Consider the following 22,591-nt stretch of genomic DNA (forward strand, 5'->3'; position numbering starts at 1 on the left):
AGCTAGCCATCTCTATCACTTCACATAATCATCATTTCTTTTCTGTAGTGAGAACAGATCTACCTTTTAGCAACTTTTAAGTCTATAATACAGTATTGTTGACTATAATCACTATGCTGTGCACTAAATCTCCAGGACTTGTTTATCTACTAGTTCCCAGTTTATACTCTTAAACACCACCTCCCCAACTCCTCCACCCCTGGTAGCCACCATTCTACTCTATGTTTTCATGAGTTCGGCTTTTTTTGATTCCACATATAAGTGATAGCCTATAGTACTTGTCTTTCTTTGTCTGTAAGGTCCGTCCCACTGTCACAAATGGCAGGATTTCCTTCCTTCCAGTGGCCAAATAATATCCATTGCATGCACACCCCACATCTCCTTTATCTACCCCGTGATGGACACTTGGCTTGTTTCTGTATCTTGGCTATTGTGAAGAACGTGGCAATAAGCATGGAAACACAGACACCTCTTTGATATCCTTTGATATCCCGATATCATTTCCTTTGGATAAATACCCAGTGGTGGAATTCCTGGATCATATACTAATACTTTTATTTTATTTATTTATTTATTTATTTATTTATTTATTTATTTATTTTTACTTTTCTGAGGAATTCCATGCTGTTTTCCACAGTGGCCAAACTAATGTACATTCCCACCAACAGCACCCAAAGGAGCTAAGAATGCTCAAGGGAGAAAGGATAGTCTCTTTGACAAGTGGTGACAGGAAAACGGGGTCACCACGCGCAGAAGAATGAAATTGGGTCCATATCTTATGCCATTCACAAAAATTAACCCGAAAGGAATGAAAGACTTTAAACATAAGACCTGATGCTATAAATTTTATTTTGCATGGGGAACCACAGAATAAATTCTCAAAGTTCTCTTAATTTGGGTGCATTGTACACTTCAGGACAATTCTGTGTAAATAATTCAGCATGAGTGTCATTAACTAGATTTGAAGATTTTTTACAGATTTCTTTTGAGATAAACTTTACATACAACAAAATGCACAAATCTTAAGTGTACATTTGCTAAGTGCATGTATTTGCTGTGACTTAAATCCTTACCAATACAGGGTAGCATGTTGCTTTCACCCCAGAAAATTCTCTAATGTTTTGCTCCTCAATTCTCCCCTGCTCCCCAGAGCAACAACCTTTATGAAATTTTTTCTGCCACACATTAGCTTAGTCTGTTCTAGAACTTCATAGAAATGGAACCGTACGGCATACTCCATCCTATTTTACTTGCAAAGTAAACTAACCTCTAATCCCTTCCAGTATAGGGAATACTTGGGCATTTTTTTTCTTTGTGTGGTTTTAGTAAGTAAAGAGTTTGTTTTCTCCCCATAAAGCCCAGGGTTCTATGGGTCATTACTCTTCATGTTGGATGAATGCTACCCATAAGCTGAAGCAGTTTTAGCTCAACTGTCCAGAGCAGACAAGGCTGATGAAAACAGAGGATATCTGTGGATTAAATGAACTTTGTGGTGGGTTCCTGCAGCCCTTCACTCATTTGTAGGGAATGTTTCATGAGGCTTCATTACCATCTGGATCGTCCAGGGCTTCACGGGACTGCTCGGTCTGCAGTTTGCTCAAGGTTGGAAGTCAGAGTGTACATTTGGCATCGTACACACCCAGCCTGGGTCCTCATTTGCTTCATCCCTCTGACCTGGAGGACTGCAGGCATCATCATCTCTTGGGTACTTGGGTCCTGGAGTCAGAACTGCGAGGGCCCTGTGGAATTTGTGACTGGAGAAAAATGTCTTGTTTTTCTCATGTTCTCTATGGGAGGGAGCAGCCAAAGGAAGAAGCTGTCTGCATTGCCTGTGGTATAAGACCACCCGCCGGCACAAAATAGGAAGCAGAGGGAAGTAAACAAACCAAATTTTGAAATGTACTCATCACTGCAATCTGTCCTCTGCACGCTCTTGCATCAAGAGATTGTGGGGACGCAACCAAGCGGAAGGTACTAATCAGCTGGCCCCATGACAGCATCACAGAGGGGAGGAAAGGCATCCAGACAGCAGTGGCGGGCCCTCCCAGCCTCAGTAGGGCAGGACGCTCTGCCTCCAGGGCAGAGGGCTAGTGGCTCTAGATAGCCACCCGGCTTCCCTGCACATAGAGGTTTTCCATCAGCCACCACTGCCTTGGAGGCCCCATGCTGAACCCAGGGGTGGTGCAAATGGGAAATACAATGGTGGTACTGGTGGTGGTGTTAAGTGAGGATTCTTTTGAAGCTCCTATGCCTGTATCTCAGGGGTGTGTGAGACGGGGCACCAGCAGCAAAATTCTGCAGAACTCACCAAGAGAAGAGTAAATGTTAGTCCATGTGGTCAGTGGAATGGGGGAGGAAGAGGGGTCGCCTCCTCTTCAGATGAGTAATTGAAATCAGCTTAGTGTTTACAAACATTAAGACCCAGATCCTGCCTCCCTAGGGCCTCAGGTGCATTGACGGCTAGAGACAACTGTCCGCAGTTTCAGAGTTCTGGTCTGGACTTAATAAGATTGCGAATGGAGGTAATTAGAGACCAACTGATTATCAAGGATGAATTGAGAAGTGTCATGGGTTGGTGTACATTGAAGTTTGAGGACCATGCGTTCTGGAAGCACGAACCAGACTGGGAAATCCCCAACTTCTCGAGATGGAGTGGTGACACTCAGAGACCTGCACACTCAGCCAGCGAGGGAAACAAATCTTCAGCCGTTGGCCACTGAGGAAGACCCATCATCAACTTCCCTGAGAGGCCCAGGGTCAGCTGGTGGGAAAATATGAAAGATTTTCTTCTGTGTCCTCCTATTAATTCCCAGCGTTGAGGCTTAGTTCGCCTTGCATGCTTCACTCGAAAAATATACAATGACCCTGGGCCAGAAAGGACCCCGTACCTTGTACGAGAAAGGACCCTCTCCTTGGAGCTCATAACCTAACTCAGGGACAATGGTTTACTCCTGATCTACTTCCCTGTCAGCTGTATTTCTCCTTCCCTTTTGACACAAGAAAGGAAAGAGAAGGAGTTTGAATATTTAAAAACAAAGGCAAAGGAAGGAGAGAACAGAGTGAGTATGACTCTGCATCTACTGTTTGGGTGTATAATAAAAGCACACATGGTTACTACCTCAGGAACTTATTACCGAGTGTCAGGCTAAGAGACAAACTGGATGACTCAAAAGTTTCAGATGAGGCATTTGAGTTGGGGACCAAAGGGACTGTTCTGAGTTCCACTGGCAAATGCCACAGCTAAGAACTGACTCCAGCATTCCACAGTAGATACTGAAATTAAAGACACTCCAGAAGAAACTCTTGGGAATTGCCCATCATTATCCACCTCTTTACACCTGTGTTCACTGGAGTCCAGGTCTGGCTCCAGCTGTCCCCTGTCACACTCCTTCCCTTCCCCAGGCCTGTTGAGGACTCTCCTTCTTCACCAGGCCCAGGGAGAGTTTGGAGAGCTCCCCATACCTGTGCCTCCAGGTCATTCGTTTTATAGGTTATCTCCCTGACTTCCTGCCTTCCGAGCCCCAGACCAGCTGTCCAGTTATCCTAGTGGAGTCTCACCCCAGTAGAGCCCAGAACCACCAATGCTTGGGTCAGCAGAGGGCACAGCCACATGCCTCAAGGGCCAGAGTCATGGGAGAATGGCCAAAGCAGGGCTCAGCCTCCACTGTGCCCACGGAGGGTCTGCTGCATCAGCTCAGCGAGTCCTAGATGACATGGGCAGGCTTGCCTCCCAGGATCCTCATGGCCTGTTGTGCTTGTACTGGTCACCCACCCCATCTATCTGTTTGTCTCCTGTCGCTATTTCATGCTCCCTGAGCATTCACGGAGGCAGGGGTGACTCTAAGCGAGGTCCCCCTGCCCTTCCAGCAGCTGCAGTTCAAAGCACCTTTCCTTCCTTGACAATTTAAAGAGCAAAACTGTCATAACCCAAGTTTCTGTGTTCAGTGAAACAATGCCAATTAAGTCTCCAGAGAGTCTGCAACTTTGGGGAGCCACTCACAAGAGGGCTAAGTCTCCAGGGCTGCAAACAAGGGGCCCTCATCTGGCGATGCCAAGGGACCAGCTCCAAAGAAGGGATGCTGGGAAAGATGATATCTCCTCTTGGACCTTTCTAGAAGCCTGGGCTGATGTAAAACTTCTTCTTCTTCCAGACAGCTGAACCCTTAACCAACCACTTCCTTTTTAACCACACACACACATGTACACACACAGACACACAAACACATGCACCACAGAAATGCACACATAGGCAATGCCACATGCACACACATGCACACATATATATGCATACACATGCACCACAGGCATGCACACAAATGCACGCATATACAGGCACACACACATACACCACAGGCATGCACATGTATGTGATGCCACATGCACACACATGCACTCACACACACCAATCTCCACTATCCTAGCAGGCATGATTATCCCCAGTCATGCTTTGCCACCTGAAACAGTTCACAGTAAAACAGCTGTCCCCCAAAAAATGTAGAAAATAACATAATTCCTCAGTGCATGACCGTGTCTGAGTCGCACTGAATCTATCAGCTCATCCACATCAGGGTCATCTGCCTGATGGAGGACATACCTAAAGGCCCTGATGGTACTTTTCACTGGGGATCTCAGGGCCTGTGCAAGTCACCTCGTAATTATTCCAATGAAGCAAAAGGAATCCAATTCTAAAAAGAACATACCCCAAATCACACTAACTGGATTTAAAGGTGTGATTGGATTTTGTGGTGGGTGCTTTACTTCATGTAAGAACAGGTTTCAATTCCCTGAGTACACGGTGGCTCCCAGCTTCAGTGCAAGGGAAGTAAGCAAGGGTGCTGGGACGAGGGAGGGAGGCCGCCCTGGGACCCCGAGATGCCCCCGGAGGTCGCTCAGGTCTTTTGTCCTGCAGGTGAAGAAGGAAGCTCTTGGGAGCAAACAGTTTGGGGAACAATGGCAGCAAATCCAGAGGGACCCTCAGAAATAAGCTCTTCTGACCACCCCACCTACAGATAAGGACTCCTGAGCCCGAGAGGTGAGCACATGATGAAGGTTACGAGTCGGCTAGCGTAGGGGCTGACTTCCCACTTGGCCCTGTGTGTCCCACACCACACAGATGCGGCACAATGCAGCTCTGCCACAATAAAATACGTGTGACAGAGGCTTCCCTCGACATGACAAGTGGAAAACACAGATTAGTCCTTTCTCCAACCCTAGAACAATGGATAGGCTTCTCTGCTCTCCTCTGAACAGAGGGTCCTGACAGTCCACTTCTGTACATCCTCTAGGTCTCCAGAAAACCTGCCTCCGCAGCCAGCATAGCCAGTGGAATTGACCCACAGGGAAGTGGGGAAACAGTCCCTGACCACCTGGAATTAAGTCATCTATGCATTGGCCTTGCCCCGTCCCACACACCGCTAGGGCCACCATCCACTGCCCGACAGACTGTGCGCTCCTCAAGGGCAGCGACCGTGTAAACTCTGTGCTAGCTGCAGCACCCAATCTGGAGAGTTCCACACAATGCTTGATACAAATTAAATCAAACTGGCTTGGATTAGCTGGTAAACAGAAGCTGGCTTTGCAGTGACTTGGACAGGTCACTGACAGGAGTGCTACCCGCCAGGGGAAGCACAGGCCTCTTGCCAAGCTCCAAGGCCAGAGAAACAGCCGAGAGAGCCGACTGGACAGCCAGGACGTGGCCTACTTCCAGGAACGAGGGCAGTCTGGAGGGAACACCATCGAAAAGGCCCACAGGACTTTGGTGGACACCTCTCTACTCACATGTAGTTTAGAAGTTGCTGAATTTCCAAAACAGGGCAATAGCCTTGGAGGGTGACGTGGCCTGAGCCGAATAAATGCCAAGCCTGTGACAGGTCTTGAGGAAGTCCAAAAATCGAGAAATCCTAGGGAATGATGTGGTCAGGCTGGGCCCCTTTGGGGGAGGAAGCTGTTGGCTGGAGGAGGGACTTGGGCATGGAGGAGCCCCGTCCCCCTTCTCCTCCGGCCCCAGCAGCTGCTCCCCTGCCTCAGCAGCAGGGCCCCACTGAGCTCCAGACCCCAGGGCTCGGGGATGGAGCTGAGGAGACTCCCTGGGGCAGGCCAGAGGGGCCCCTCCCAACCCCAGGGAACTTGAGAATCCCAGCCAGCCTTCAGAAGACACCAGAGAGGTCTAGAAAGGCCCAGAGCCTACCTTCCTCCCTAGTGCCTCCTCCTGGATTGCTCTGACTCACAGCCACGCTCCGTCCTCTACACAGAGGAAGAACAGACAGGAAAACACACCAGCCCTGCAGGGACGGAGCAAGAAGGTGGACAGGATGAAGCGAGCGCTCCTTCAGTAGAAGCAGCTCCACGGCAAGAGCTGCCCACCGCCTCCGAGGACCCAGATGGGGCCCTGGCACCAGAACCTTCTATCAGGGCCCTGCACTCCCACCCCCTCCTCCCTGGCCCACCTTGAAACGGAAGTCCGGGGCAGCAGAGGGGCAGGTGGCAGGCCAGAGGGCCAGGCGGGGGAAGGAGTCCCCAGAGCTGCCTTCCTGGGATGTGGCCACCACCTACCTGGTCGGCGGGCTCTGTGCACACCTGCCGGGCAGGGCTGGCAGCACCAGCTCACAAGGGCCCTCCCCGGGCCTAGGGCCTGACCAGCTACCCTTTCCCCAGGGCTCCCCAGGGCTCCCCAGGGCTCCCCAGGCCAGGAAACAGCCGGCCCTGGAGCGTTGGCCGGAGGCCCCATGGGGCCCATGAACGTGGAGGAGACCGGCGGGCTCCCGCAGGCTGCGCTCAGGACACCCCAGCTCTCGGCAGTCACAGCACGCGTGGTGGCCAACGGTGGCCGCGGCCTCCAGGCCCTTCCATTTCCCCTCTTGCTCACTTTGCTCACAGCCAAGTGTGGCAGATGGAAGCCGGTGCTGGAAACTCTGTGGACGTGAGTTCCAATTCCAGCTCCACCCCCGGCAGCTGGTGGCCTTGGGCAGGGAACCTAAACTCCTCAGACCTCAGCATCCCCACCTGCACAAGGAGCTAGCACCTCCTCCCTCGGGCTCCCAGTGGGGACAAAGGGAAACCCTGAAACAGATGGGCCGGTGAGCCTTGACCCCAAAAGGTGCTCCTTCAGGGCTTACTTTCCTTTCTGCTTCCTTTAATGACCGCGGGAGGGCCTGGCACTCCTCTGGGGAGCCCCTGTTCCAGCCTAAGACATGATGAAGAAGGAGGGAGGCTGCAAATCATAGCATTTATGGAGAGTAAGGGGCTTATAAGGAGCTCCCATAACCCTCTGGACACCACTTGGGAGTGGGGGAGCGAGAGCTCTGCTGCCAACCCCCAGGAGAAGGAGGAAGGTGGTGAGGAATCAGTGCACACAGACACAGCACTGTCCGCATGGGAGCTGCTTGGTGTGTCCAGTCTTGTGTGTGAGCTTTGTGTGCGAGCAGAAGGTGGGGGACCGTGAGGCTCGCTCTGGTCACCTCTGTGCCTCCAGGAGCCGGGCCAGGATTAAGTATGTTTGATGATGGGTATTTGTGACGGAAATTCCCTAATGAGCTACAAGATTGTTATCTAGCACTAAAACAGTATTATCATAAATACTACAAATTAGGCTGGGCCACCATTGCTAGATCAAACAAATAATATGAGTCATTGAAATGAGAATAAACCAGAGGACCAGCCCACGCAGTGGCTGGTGCCTTGTCAATTTGTGTATTTGCTTTGGACCACGTGGGCTAGAGACAAAAAGTGATCCAGTCATATGTCAGTCCTGTTGTTGGATGGAAATTCTCCCCAGGAACGAAGTGAATCAACGCATATAACGTGGTGTGCAAGCACGTAGACGAGAGAAGTGTTTTATGGTGCCACACTGGAGAGGGACGTCGGCCCTCAGTTCCTGGACAAAACTGCAGCATTCTCTCCTTTTAATTTGCAGATGCAAATGGATTTCATTTTTGACATTTTTATCCATAGTTTGAGAGAACAACGCTCTCTATTGGGATTGGCTGGAGCAAATGAGATGATTTTCTTTATCATCATTAAAATATTGGAGCCCTTCTTCAAATAATTGACTACAGAAGCAATCGGTCTTCTCTCTTTTCATTACTGGGAGATCACCCTCTCTCTTCCTAGTCTTTGAACTCAACCACTATTCAAAATAATCAATATTTTATTTTCAAACAAAAGCACTTCGACAGTTCCATTTCACCAGGACAGAATTGAAAGGCATTGGAACAATTCGTTCTGAGCCCACCAACTTTGGTCAAGATGACTCTTCAGAGACTGCTGTTTGCACATGGCAGGAAGGCTCTCTCTCCCATGTGCCCTGCAATCAGACAGGGGCAATATGATTGAATCCTGGCCAACTCAGTGCAAATGGAGGTGACATAAGCCACTTTTGGGTCTGATCCTCTACCACGGTGACCTTAGAGGTCCTGTGTTCCTGGTGTTGCTTCTGCAAGATGAAGACCACGTGGAAATATTTGTTGTGTTAAACACTAATAACCGACTGACACAATCATGCAGCAGTATTTCAGATTCAGCTAACATTTGCAGCTCCTTCCATGCCGTGGATCATAATGTATCTGAGGGTGAAGTCCTTTGTGTCTATCCTCATCACCAAGTTATCTGATCTCTCTAAATCTGATCACTTTTTGATCAGGAAAGCAGTCATGCTTTTGTTTGTGTTCATAAAGAACTTGTGCCTCTGGCAGATTACTTAGCAATAAAGAAAGCTCTTGCCTCCTCTAATAATGAGATAGCAACTGCCAGGTTATTCAGATACAACAACATGACAAATAAATATTATAATCCCCATTTTACAGATGAAGATATTGAGGCTAACAAAGTTAAATAACTTGTCCAAGTGATATCGCCATATAAAAAGAGGAGCCAGGATATAAACTCAGACCTTTCTTATTTCATGCTTCTATTTTTTCCTTAAGCTACATTATCTCTTGATTTTATCATTTTTTAAAAAAAAGTAGAAGAATTCACAAAATGATAAGTTGAAGGACCCACTTTGTGTTATCTTCAAGCGAGACAAACCTTAGGCTGAAGATAAAGAAATGAACTTTGAAAGAACTCACGCACATGTAGACAGGTCAGATTTTTCCTTTTCTTTTCTTTTTTTTTTTTAATTAATAGGCTTTATTTTTTAGAGCAGATTTATGTTTATAGGGAAAGTGAATAGAAAGTACAGAGAGTTTCCATACACCTCATCTTTCCTTCCCTATATCTTCTATAGTTATGGTACATGTGTTACAATTGATGAGCCAATATTGATATGTTATTACTAACTAAAGTCCACAGTTTATATTAGGGTTCACTCTTTGTGTCGTACATTCTATGGGTTTTGACAAATGTCTAATGACATGCACCTGCCATGACAGTATCATACAGGTGAGTTTCACTGGAGCCAGAATCAGGGAAAGATTTCACTGACAAAGTGGACCATAGGTTGGACTTTAAAAAATGGATAGGACTTTTTAGATGTACCAAGAACCATGAACAAAGCCAAAGAGAAAGAAAAGCCTAAGGGCATTATTCAAGAGAGAGTGGGCATGTCAGTTTGTCTTAAACAGAAGGCTCACACTTGGGAAGGTAAAACAAGAATGAATGCATGTTTGACACTATTATGTGCCAGGCAATTGCTAAACATTTTACATGGATTAAGTGACCCACAGAACAATGTATGATATAGACACATTATTTCCATTTTTAATGAAAGGTGTGCCAGTTAAATCTTGGAAGGGTTTTTACAAACTTCTCCAAAGTGACAAATTGGTATTTGGAGGATCAGGAATATAAAATTAGGCTGAGTCCAGAGCCCTTTGACTCACTGCACCATAATGCCTCCAAAATAAAACCAAAAGAACAGAGCAGATAAAACAGAAAAGATAAATTAGGGACCATTTAAGGTTGACTTGGAAGTCAAGCTATAAAGTTGTTTTCTTTCAGCAATATAATTTCCAAGAAAAGTATATACTAGTATCTCCTTTTGATAGCTGAAGCCAGGAAGAAAAGGATAAGTATGAATCTACAGAATTTTGCCTGCTTCATAACAGCTTATATAGGCTTTTTTTAAAAACTCTATTTAGAAGAATGACATGATAAAATCATATTTGGGATGTTATTTATCTGAAGATGCTATGTCAGATAGATCTGGGAGAAAGAGAGCTGAAGGAGAATCAGTTAAAAGTTTACTGGCATCATTCAGGTGCTGGGCCACAAGGGTTTGGACATGAAATGGCAGTTGTATGAATTGAAATAAAAGGATGGTTATGGCAAAAAAAAAAAATGTCAAGAGAGAATTGGCCAATCTTGGGTATGAGAGAACCATCTGGAGGAGTTAAGTGTACCTGAGAGAGTGACGGGACTATTTTTGAAGACACTAAAGGTTAGAGGAAGGACACGAGCTAGGACTGCAGCTGTGCTGGGGACATCATGATATAACTGTCCAGCAGAGATGGAAATCAAGTCTGGGGTGGAGTGAGAGGGTCAGGTGTAGACTCAGAGACCTGAGAGTCACCTTCGTAATAGTGATGAGTGTGAAGGGTGGAGAGAGGGGGAAGAAGAAATTCTTGGACCAGGTGTGGAGGGAGGAGGACAGCTCAGCAGACAGGAGCCAGAGTCCAGGATTAAGTGGGCTTCACAAGAACATCAAAACAAGATTGTCAGATGCTACCCCACTGAGAGACGGAGGCCACGCAGGCCAGGAAAGGGCCTTTGGAGTCCTTTGACATGAACTGGAAAAACATCCAGGAGAGAAAGAATGGAGATGTGGGTGGCTCGGGAGTGGGGACCCAGGTCTAGGGATGCTTCAAGCAGAGGAAGATCGTGACTTTTCTCAGGCATTGAAGGCCCAGAAGGCTAGATTTGCTCAAAGCCATTGTTCAAATGCCAAGGGAACGAGCAACAGCAGCAGAGCTCAAGAGACTGTGAGGAGAGCTGTTTCTGAGCAGCTGAATCAAGAAGAGACACCCCCCGCACCGGGAACATTAGACAGAAAGTACTGCAAGGGTAATGGGGTTACCTCTGGAGAGAAGGGGTGGGGATGCCATGGGAGGAACATTGAGTTGTCACTGGATAGTATATTCTCGATTTCATACCGTGTACAATAATAATTGCTCCTCTGAACAGGGCAAATAGGTGAAACTGTGACCACCCTTCCACACAAGGCTGCATCAAGCTGGAATCAGGGACTCTGAAGTTCCATATGGGAAAGAAGACTTCTCCTTGGAGCAAAAAATGTGCAATGGGCTCATGTCCTGAGAACTGATGCTCCCTCACTAGTTGTGGCAAGAAATCAATCAGAGGCAAAGACGAGGCTCGTCCTCCACCACCCTTCTCTTTGTCTTTCAGTCCTTTTTCTCTCCTGTGTGTGTGGGTTTTTTTTCAGGTATTTTGCATCATGCATTGTGGATTCAGCACTGTATTAAGAGCTGGTTTTATTTTTCATTAGAAAGCAATGTTAGTTTTAACGTTAGTCCAAGAAGAGCATGATTAGGAAGGCAAATCAGCTCCAGAGAATGATCAAATGGTACATTTCAGAAACAGATGGTAATGATTTAAAGATTATCCATTGCCTTTGGATTACCCATGCTATTGCAAACCTCCATCAGCCCTGGTAACCATGAGGTGACTCTGGAATCCATAAAAGCCCTTAAAGCAAATGCAAAACTCCCAGCCATCACTAGTCTCGCTTTTCCCCCATGGGACTGATTTAGACTGCAATCAATTGTCTATGAACTCAGAGCAGAGAATGTTCAAGTTAGGACTCACCAACAGGTAATCAGAATCCAGGGATATTTTGTTTTGAGACTCATTTTCTTCTCTCTCACCACACACACACACACGCTGTAAGTGTGGAGAAACCCACATTAATCTGATTGCTGAGGACTGATGCTAATGCTGAAATTACTCTCTGGAAATCCAAATCCATGTGTTATAACATCATAAAGGGGAAGCCACTTTACTTGATAATGATTGAATGCTGCTCTTTGCTCCTTTAGACATTTCTATTTTAGGTGTCCAGAGTCTTTTGAGCTCTAGACTCGAGTCCTTAAAACAGGAGAACAGGCTGGTGACAGAAAAGGCAGTCTATGCATCAGATTCTTCCAGGAGCTCAGAGCTGGGAAACAGGAGCTAGACTGGAGGCCTCATGAGGCAAGGCAAATGAGTTGGCCTCAGTCCTGGGCCAGCTGGGGCCAGAGGAGAAGTCAGGAGGCTGATGCCCAGAGGCCCTTTGTCCTCCAAGGCACCAGAACCAGACTCCAGGTCAAGTACATGGCTTATAGTCAGGCAAAGACTGTGTGCATTCTGAGTGTGAAAGGCAGTCTTTGAGATGTAGTTTTTAAGCCAGAGATTCCAGAACTTGAGAGACCTTCTGAAGGTTTGTGGAAACAATCAAGCAGCCTGTGTGACACAGCCAGCCTGTCCTGGACACTTCAGGAGGTTTGTTCATTCTGTACAACAAATTCACTTCTCACTCACCAGATTTGTCTTCAACCTCATGGTTCCTAGAGGGGTTCCTGGAAGCAGGGACCAGCAGCTGCCAATTACCTTCAGAAATGAGCTCAGAAGCCCAGAAGGAGCCTTCCTCTTGAGAATTATGCCTTCTTTGGGCATAATTAGGCCCCTGTGTTTGGACTTGCATAGCTGGATATGGGACAATCTGCTTCTTTGGATGACTATACCAACTGGAGAGAAACCAAGTACCCTTCCTGACCCCAGGCAGCAGGATCAGGATATGGGATGTTTTGCACATCCCCAGAGTCTTTCTGGCATAAGAACATTAGAGAAAAAGAATTATTAGAATTAATGTTTAAGATTCTGACATCCAGACAAGATCTTGCACTCAGAATGTTCTGGCCCACCATGAAAGTGGACAGCAAGAGAGAAGTGCGTCAGAGAGTGATTCATCTCCCTCCCCAAGAAGCCTGCAAAGCGTCACAATGCTTATCTCTTCTAGGTGGACCCGGGCACTAAGAGTTCCAGATTCCAAGATGGCCCCATGCCTCTAGCCCTGGAGAAAGGATCTGTGCCACAAGCCCTAGGGTTTGAGCATTAACTGTCCTGCTACACCTTGCCAATTGTGTGCTCCCCAAGGATGACTTCACTTTTTTGCAAAGGGAAAGAATTAGAGACTCCTTTTTCAAGAAAAAAAAAATGGAGATGTTTAGCACACACTCTGTGCTAAGAAGGTTCATGCCTCCCCTCAAGGGCTTCAGGGGTTGGAGGCCACCCTGTCTGGTCTCAGACACCAGAGCTCCAAGTACCTTATGCAGAACAGTAAGCCGCGGCAACACTGAGAGCAAGATAGACTTTAGTGACGAGGGGCAAAGAAACAGGCCGGGAGGAGAGAAGTGGAAGCCCATCTCAGGAGCAGGGCACAAATCCAGGGCTTGAATGCATCACTAGTAGGAGGTCAGTGATGGGACCAGGAGATAAAGTCAGCATGAGCGCAGAAAGAGGACTTGATGCTGGGATGCGTTGGGGAACTCCTAGCAGAAGATCGAGATCGTAACTTAACAGCCAAACACAGCACCAGTGGTAAAAAGAGGGGTTCATTCTTCCAACATTGAAAACCTTGCTCTGCTCTGGGGACACAGAAAAATGAGACCATTCCCTGCCCGCCAAGGAGCACACAGCAAGGTGGAGGGAAGACATCCCTGTGAACTGGTCATCTTACCAGAGTAGCTGGAGTGTGGGGCACAGCCACGGAATGTGAGCATTGGAACGGAGAGAAGTGACGGGTGGGCAGGCTCTCAAGGGGAGCCAGGGCCAGGTCAGGGAGTTGTCTCTATAGGCGATCTCACTCTAGACCTGACCCACAGATGGCAAGGGGCCATTGAGAGGCTGCTGGCATCCACTGAGGTCAGAAGCAACAGGAACCAGCTCTCACTTATTTAACCAAGAAAATTCACATGGAAGGAGAAAGGCAGCTCACGCTTACCTCACGCTCAGCCAGGACCCCTGACCCAGGGCTGCTCTGGGACCCCAAGGATTTGGGGAGCTACCAACGGGACAAATCAACTGTGCCCCACATGGCTGGCAAGTCACAGTCCAGAGAGAAAGTCTGACACCAACCTGTGGCCACACGCCTGCCCCCTTGGTAGACAGTCCCACCAAAACGGGCAATGTGGGTGGTCCTTCGCCCCCACCCCAGAATAGAAGATTGAGGTTCTAGAGCCAAAAGGAGGGGCCTGACTCTTGGGTGACCAAAGATTAATGGAGAGCATGCCTTAAGTGTCTAGGCTGGGGAGTGACATAAAAACATGTATAGTTGAGAGCAGAGGGTCAGCAAACGTTTTCTATGGAGGGCCAGAGAGTAAATATTCTCAGCCTGTGGGCCAATGGTCTCTGCTGCATCTACGCAACTCTGCTGCTGTTGCATCTATTCAACTCTGCAGACAGGCAGCACTTACAGGGGCAGGCGTGGCCGCGCTCCAGGAAGGCAGTATTTATAAACAGAGGCAGTGGGCTCCCCCGGCCTATGACACGCTGACTTATGCCACATTGGGGTGGAGGAGACGTACAGGAGGGGAGAGAAAGAAAGCAAAAAGAACAAACAGGAAACCGTTCTATGGGATCCCTGGGTGTCGCAGCGGTTTAGCTCCTGCCTTTGGCCCAGGGCGCGATCCTGGAGACCCGGGATGGAGTCCCACGTCGGGCTCCCGGTGCATGGAGCCTGCTCCTCCCTCTGCCTGTGTCTCTGCCTCTCTCTCTCTCTCTCTGTGACTATCATAAATTAATAAAAGGAAACCGTTCTATGAAAATGTGCCCTGTGGGTTTTCTAGCAGATGCAGCCTATTGGGGAAAATTCTGTACTTCTCTCTCTTTGGGATACCACCAGCCCCAGGTAAGGAGTCCCTTTATAAACTTTTATTTTCATGAACATTCAGTTCGGTTTCCCCTCGCATTTAACTTGTTTCTTAATTGTCAGTTCCTGTAGGGGGTTCTATTTGTTTTCTCTCTTTTGTAGGGTTTTCATTCTGGCAAAGGCAGCAGCAGTTCCTCCTCAGCAGGATGCCTGCCGCGTATTGACTTCTCCCCCCTTTATTATTGTACTGGAACTATGGGCTTCCCAGTGTGGGACACCTGTATTTATCTGAGTCCATTTTTAAAAATACAACACAACCGCATCCCCACTTTTTGGGTTGCTGTCTTGCTCGATGCTGGCAGCCCCACGAATCTGCCCCCATTCCGCATCTTAGTCATTATGCGGCTCGGCCAAAGAGAAGGCGCAGGGGCCCGGGGAAGCTGCACGTACCAGGATGGCAAGGCAAAACCCTAGCCCCTCTTCTGTAATCACCTCTTCGGTATGAGGCAATATGCTGTGAATTAGTGTGTTCCAGGCCTGGAGTGGTAACATATGGTGTATCTCTGCTCATTCTACATTAAATCCTGACATTTTGCAGCTGTCAAGATAAAGCTGTTTATATGAGTAACATTGTAGTTTGTTTATAGGGAAATAATGTGTAGCAAGTTATGATTAATCAAGGTGTCTAAAATCTGCTGGAGACTTCTAAATAGATTTGTTTTCACTGCCGTGCTTTCTGTCTCCTAGATCAGGGGTTTAGTGGCCCCCCACCCTCTTGGTAGCTCACACACTTCTTGGTCCCGGCTCCTGCGGGACAGGCGGGGACGGGGAGGCCAGGGCCACGGTTGCAGAGGCAGGAGGAGCAGGGATGTCACATGGAGTGAGGGGACACAAGAGCCAACGTACCTTCATTGCTGTATTTTTGTGTTTAGAACCCAAGTCTCCAGTTGGAGCATCACCTGAAGAGCTGTCCATAGGCGATGGAGTCTCCAGGGAAACACAGAGCACATTTAGCTTGGGTTTTCCTGGGTCCCAAAGGTCAGGGGGCCCAGAGACAGTGCAGACTTTAAGAGTCTCACCTCCTAGAGGTTGTATGAACCCCTTATGTGTGTGGTTCTGGGTGCCAATTACCCATTTGGCACATAGCTGGTTAAAACCCAAGGCTCCGGGGAGTAGGAAAGAATCCTATAGCATCCTCTCCCGCTGAGCCGTCCTGCCAGTGCAAGAATCCTTCAAGTCCACTGACAGCGGTGTCAAGCCACCACCTGACCCGTCTCGGTGGGACAATTTCAGCCACCTGTATGACTCCAGGGAGGGTCACATGCCGGGAGGAGATTGCCTCCGGAGCCTCGGCTAATCTGCCCTAGTTTCGCCCTGTGGAGTAAGCTGAGTCTCGCTAAGGGCTTTTCCGTATGAAAAACTTTCCGATCTTGTCAACGGCCACCATGTCCTCTACAGACCGAGCTCTACATCCCCTGAGCACTGCTTGCAGTACCTAGGCCCCTCCACCCTGGCCACGCGCCCCCAGCACCAACTGACTGGTCTTTATGCACCTGGAAGTGTGGGCTCCAGCATGGACCCATCTGGGGGTCCGCGATGACCGCAAGCTCCAACTGAGCTCTCTTACCTCTTGCACTCCATTCCATGGCTCCCCAGTGGGGAGTGCGGTCTGAAGGCACCGTGAGTAAGAGAGTCTCAGAACAATAACCATCATCATCATTGGCCCTGACATTTTTTTGAGCTCCTTATCATTTTAAAGGACTTTCCCTTTGTTCAGGCACAATGATCTCCCCCAAACAGCATCTCTGTATTAGAGCACCTCTTAGGTGCTAGGTGTACTTATTCTGTGCCTCTGAGCCAAATGTGCAGATACTGCTACAGAGGAGTGTCAGCATGCACAGATGCATGGTTGGATACACATGCACACACGCACACACACTCACACGTGCACGCACCCTTCTGTGCTGAGCACGCAGCAATCCTTGCCCCACTGCTGGCCGGGTAGAGAGGTGGACAGTCAGCCCCCACCAAAGGGACACACAGGACACAGTGGAGGTGGCTTCATCCACAGACCAGAAGATGCATCAGCAGACCTGGTGGTGCAGCATCAAGGGCCAGCTGCCTTTTTGGCCGTGGAGACAGAGCCAGCAGTAGCAGCAAGAAGAGGAAGCAAGTAGCTGTAGCATCACAGCCCTGCTGTGCCCATGCCTTCCTGGGCATGCAGAAGGCAGCTGGCAGGAAGGCAGGCAGAAGGAGAGGCAAGGAATTTGCTGCCTGAGAGAGCAGGGCGATTCCACGGTGGACAGAGGGGACCTTGTGTCATCACCCAGCTCATTTTCAGCAGACAGCTTTCCTTCCCCTAGTCACCTGTACCTTGGATGTGCTTCTAGAAATGTCCACGGTGAATGCTTACAGAAAAAAGCAGAGGGCTAAGACTGGAGTCTTAGGAGATGCCCCAGTTCAGAACGGACGGGAGAATATGAAGCCGCTGGTGGAGCCGGGGCAGGATGGGTCCAAGGGGCAGAAGGAGAACAATTTCGAGGACTAGTCAGTCCAGAGATGGGGCTTCACTCACCTGGCTGGGGTTAGCAGTGAGCTTGCATTGGAAGACACTGAGTTTAGAGTTTAGCATCACTGAACCCTCCCTCCTGGGGTAAGGAGAGTCCCCTCATTGATTCAGAGGTTATTTCATCTCCGTAACTGGAGATCTCGGAGAGCCCCTCTCATGTTGCCATGCGGCAGAGAGAGGGGGGCACCAAGGCACCCATTTCACGGGTCAGAAAACACAGGTAGGACCAAGGAAAGGGCAGGGGACGTGAAGCCAGGGATGAAGGATTCCTGCAGAAGGTGGTGCCTTCCAAAAACCACCAGAACAGACAAAGAGCTGAATCCAATCCAGAACCCGGCTCTCTCCCTCTACCCCCCGTTGCCCCCACCCCCCTTTTCCTGTAGAGACAACAGAGCGAGCCTCTTGTCAGAAATTAATGTGGCACAGGACAGTTAATCAAAGCTGAACCGCCCCCTGCCCCCGTGAGTGGGCAGCTGAGCACCTGGAGCGGAGGCAAACCCTCCCCAGCACGGTCCACCTGCAAGGGCGGGGGTGGCCCTGCAGGGGAAGCACAAAGCCAATTTCTTCCCATAAAAAATGATATGAGGTGAAAAACCGTTTACTGCACATTAGGATCCACGGTTGGGCCATTTGTATGTTTTACTGGGATGGTTATGTCACTAAACGAAGCCTGAAAAATCCATCATGGGCAGGGAGCCTGGCAGTGGCCTGGTCAGGGGAGGGGAATGGGGGATGGCGTGGCCGGCAGGGGGAAGAGGACAAACGGGAAGGGACAGATATGGGTGTTTCGGGGGGGCCTCATGTCCAGGCACTGTCCCAGACCACTCGGGTTCACGTCAAAGGGCCTGGTGAATCCCCCATCAGCTCCGCAGTTACTGTTCTTCCTAAACTGAAGCTCAGAGGTTCTCTCTACCCTAGTCCTTCTTGGCTGGTTCTGGGGATGCACTAATCTGCCACTTCCAGTTTAAGGGGTGACTTTAGTTAAATGCCTATGTGCTAGGTGGGAGACCCTGTCATTCCCATCACCCATCAGGACCCTCCCCCTTGATCCTTTGGGCCCTGAGCAACCACACTTGTGGTTAGAGAAAGAAATAACTGAGAAGACCCTCGCCAGTTGGGGAGCAGGTACCTAGGGAGTGGAACGCAGCAGGAGGTGAGTGTGGGAATGCCATTGGAGTGGCTGCATGTAATCAGGAGCTCTGGTAATGAGCGCCAGGGCCAGCCACCTGAAATGCCACTTGTCCCCTTGCCTCTAAGCAGTGTCTGGCTTTAGCAGACTAATCAGGCATTGGAGGCCTTCCTGGCATCCCTTCCATGCCACCGACCCTCTGCTATGTATGACCCTCAGATCCCAGAGCCAGATGGGCCAAGAGAATGTCTGACCAGAGCCCTTTGCCATCCAGGTGAGAAACCCAGGCAGGCACTAGAACCTTGTTCTCCCAATCCCAGCCCCCTCTCCTGCACCTTGCTGCTGCCCCAGGGTCAAGTGTGCAAGTGCAAGGGGGCCCCAAATCACTAACAGCCATCCTCCCTGACCACAAGGCACAATCCACTACACTGGAGTCACACGCAGCCAGGGCATTTACTAGAATGCAAAACGTTCTCACCCCAGCCTCCTGCTCCCCCATCTCGCTTTCCCTTTCCATAACACATAATCCCCTGGCACCACCAAACTGAGAAAGAAGGATGCCACCCTGACCATCAGTCCCCAGTGCCTGAAGGAGAAAGGCAGGGATGTCACTAGATGCCAGGCAGGTAGATGGGCTGTCGAGATGGCTGCTTGGACCCAAACCGCAAATGGTCATGAGGTGGCTTGAGGACAAGATGGAGAGAACAGCCGCTGAAGGTCCTTGACCACAACTGGAAACTGTGCAGCCGCCACGGGGCTGGCATGATGCTGGGTTTTGCTACAAGTTCATCTGAGGACAAATCAGACACCGCATCCTCACAGAATCGACTCGGCCGTCCCACTCATCTTCCCAGGTGAAGGCAGTGGATGCCAGAAGAAAAAAATCCTATGTGTCAGGTGGGTGGCAGGGATATTGTGAGTCCCAGCTTGGCACGTGCAATCTCCTGTGCAGTGAGAGCGAGACAGGGGTCTCCCCAGGGAGTGAGTGCAAGAGCAGATGGTTGGCAGCAGAGGAACAGCATCCCTGTGTCGGGGGGCGGCCGGGGGCGGCGGCAGTCACGCAAACTCTTGGCACCGGGAGGCCTGGGTTCTGATCCCTCCTCGGCCACTCACTAGATGGTAACCCTGAACGATTTCATGAACTTCTCTCTGCCTCAATTCTCCCTTCTGTAAAACGGGGAGAAGAAGAGCACCCGCCTTGCAAGGCTGCCTAAAGACTTAACTGAGTCCTGCCTGCCGTGTTTAGGACAGGGGCCGGCGCATGGTAAGTGCTGCAGGAGCACTGGATGAAACAAAGGAGTGGGGCCTGGCCAAGGAGAGCCAGCCTGAGACCAAAGGCAGAAGTGGTTCCAGAGTGAAGGGGCCGCTCAGGCCACCCCCACCGTGACTAACGTGGATGTCCTTATTTCCCTCGGCTCCCGCTGCCGTGTGCTGCCTGTGAAATGAGTTCCCAAGACCTGCCTCTTATTTTCTTATTGAATTTCAAGATAAAATTAGGGTTGTGTCCCTTAGGGAGCAAATGTGCCCCTCAAACAAAAATCTCCCCAGAGAAAGCCTGTTAAAATCACATATTTAAAGGGACCTCACAATTTTTCTGACAGAGTATTAGTAACAATAAATAAATTGCCAAATAGGGCTGCAAACTTGCAAGCCTGCTCGGTCTTTGAGTGACAGTTAACATCTCATGGGAAAGAACGGTGACAGCTGAACATGTCACCAAAGACACGGCCTCGATTGCACAGTATGTGAGGGACTCCTTCCGGGGGGAGGGGCAGGCCCAGGCCAAGGACAGCCAGACAGGGGACAGCCCAGAGCCCTGTGGCAGGAGGTCTAGGGCTAGGAGTCATGGGGGCAGATGAGGCCTTCCCAGCCTGGCGTCAATGAGCCGGAAGTTGACCTGAGTGGGGAGGCAGGAGGGACACAACCTATCACTTGTGGGGACTGATGGTGTTTGCATCAGGTGGACGTCCAGGCCAATAGTGGGGCTAATGTGGGAAAACCAGAGCAAGGCCCTGGGAAAGCAGCGAGCCAAGGGGGGGAGGAGGTTGGGGCACAGGGCTGGAGTCCAATCTCCGCCATGGGGACAGGGAGGAGAGAAAGGGGAACAGAGACGGAGCCTAGGCACAAGAGACCCAGATGGGAGACCAGTAGGGCTTGGGTCAGGAGACCGCATGTTCAGAGGCCTGCATCCAGCGCAAGGGACGTTGTGGGAGTTGGAGGACAGGGAGGAGTGGGCAGGACAGCAGGAGGATTCCAGACCTTTCCAGGCAGTGGGGAAAGGTCAGAATCCTGTAAGAATGCTCAGAGAACTTCAGAGTGGGCCGGTAGGGAGCCATGGTCATAGCTTAAAGCCTGTCTTTAACTTTAAAGGGATGTCCCAGAAGCCTCTGTATTTTAAAAATGAGGAGGTCAACCCGGGGAGGCAGAAATCCAGCCAAGGCCAAACATTCCTGGCACCGCAGGAAGCAAACAGGTGAAGATACACCAACACTGGGACTTGACTGGAAGACAGGGACTAAGCAGGTGTGCACTGCCCACCTCGGACAGACGGCCCAGGGCACCCGGGAAGGGCTCATCATATCACATGAATTTAGCAAGAGGGCACAACGCATCCACTTACCCTTTGGTCCATAAATTTTGCTTGGTCCTCTTGGTCCATCAATCTTGCTTATGTAGATTGTTTAAAAATGTTCTGTGGACACAAAACTTGTTAATGGGCTTTCGCTTGGAGGAGAGGCAAGGGACATTGATGACAGAGTGCAAGGGACATTTACCTGGTATTTATATATTTTTCATGTTCTAATTTTTCACAATAATCATATCTTCTTTTCATGATAAAAGGAGATATTAAAACAGAATGTGTTACGGGAAGACATACAGGATTTTTTTAAATAACTTCTAGAAAGTTTGTATAAGAGTCGGTTTATGAGGGTTTCTGGTGGTTTCTGGTGGGTCCAAAACAAGGGGATTCGTAATAGGAGGTTGTAGTGGGGACACACTCGCCCTGTCCCCGGCTTCCTGCCTGACCCAAGGAGTTAGATATTTGCACCCTTGCTGTGCTGTTGGAAAGGAACCTTTTGCCCATTTTGCCCCTCGAGTCAGCCCCTCCTACTCTGGAAAAGAATCATGATCTATGATCTATGATGGGATTGGCAGGCTTCAAACCCCAGGGAGCTCCTTTTCTGTGCCCTGCAGAGCTCATGTGTTAAAAAACCGCAGGCACCTCGGCCTCTGTCTGTCTCCTGCAGTATCTTTGCCCTTGCCCACCCAGCTCCCTCCAGAGCAGCTCTCTGTGTAGACTTGGGGGAAAAACTTGGGTCTTTTGGGATCCAATTCTCTTTCCCTAATCCAGCTTTACCAGCAATGAGGCTGATTATTTTAATTTATTTTTATCTGACTTCTGGTCTATTTCTGAAAGGACTCAGAACTCATGGAGGGATATGATTAAATGTCATATATCTAGTCCCTCAAAAACAACAAAAAAAACCCACAAGATCATTAAGGCACGTTGGTAAAGAAAGCTTCTGATCGGAGGGAAAGTGTCAGAAGGATTTGTCACCAGGAACAATATCAACATAAGAACAACCAACCGTGATGTTGTGATAAAAGAAGTAATACTCATTTGGTCTTCATACCCCGTCTTTGGCACAGAGCTCCTCAAACCCTTGGAATTCCCTAAGTGAGGAGAGAGAGAGCATGGTGTCTTTTGTTATGTTAATGAGGTGACTTTTGGAAAGCCTCTAGATAACCAAAGGCTGGGAGCCGGTTGCCAGGGGAACCGACCATGTGATTAGAGAGATGGAACTTTCTGTACTACCCGAGCCCCTACCTCCAGGGAGGAATGAGGGGCTGAAGATTGAGTTCAGTGATTTCATTGATCGTGCCTAAGTAATGAAGCCTCTGGCAAAACCCAAAAGGAGGGGTCTGGAGAGCTTCTGGGCCGGTGAACTGGTGGAGATCCGGGGAGAGAGGCGTTTCTGGGGAGAACACAGAAGCTCTGAGCCCCTCCCCGTATCTTGTCCAATGCCTCGCCTCCACCTGGCTGTCCCTGAGTTATATCCTTTCATAATAAACCAGTAATCTCGTAAGTAAA

The 22,591-nt window shown here is 49.3% G+C and overlaps 1 long non-coding RNA gene across 5 annotated transcripts; it reads right to left on the bottom strand.

Moving 5' to 3' along the window:
- Positions 1–863: 863 nt before the first annotated feature.
- Positions 864–22,239, bottom strand: LOC111098658. 5 transcript variants are annotated; one of them, XR_005369146.1, is made up of 5 exons: positions 22,089–22,225; positions 21,119–21,190; positions 6,188–6,281; positions 5,779–5,900; positions 864–2,295 (listed from the first exon to the last, which is right to left on the bottom strand). It is a non-coding gene; the product is annotated as an uncharacterized LOC111098658 (long non-coding RNA). The 5 variants fall into 5 exon arrangements; XR_005369148.1 differs by having other exon boundaries at positions 865–2,295; positions 22,134–22,239; XR_005369147.1 differs by lacking the exon at positions 864–2,295 and adding an exon at positions 2,314–2,761.
- Positions 22,240–22,591: the final 352 nt, after the last annotated feature.

This window comes from Canis lupus, chromosome 14, assembly GCF_011100685.1.
Source record: "Canis lupus familiaris isolate Mischka breed German Shepherd chromosome 14, alternate assembly UU_Cfam_GSD_1.0, whole genome shotgun sequence".
Taxonomy (NCBI): domain Eukaryota; kingdom Metazoa; phylum Chordata; class Mammalia; order Carnivora; family Canidae; genus Canis; species Canis lupus.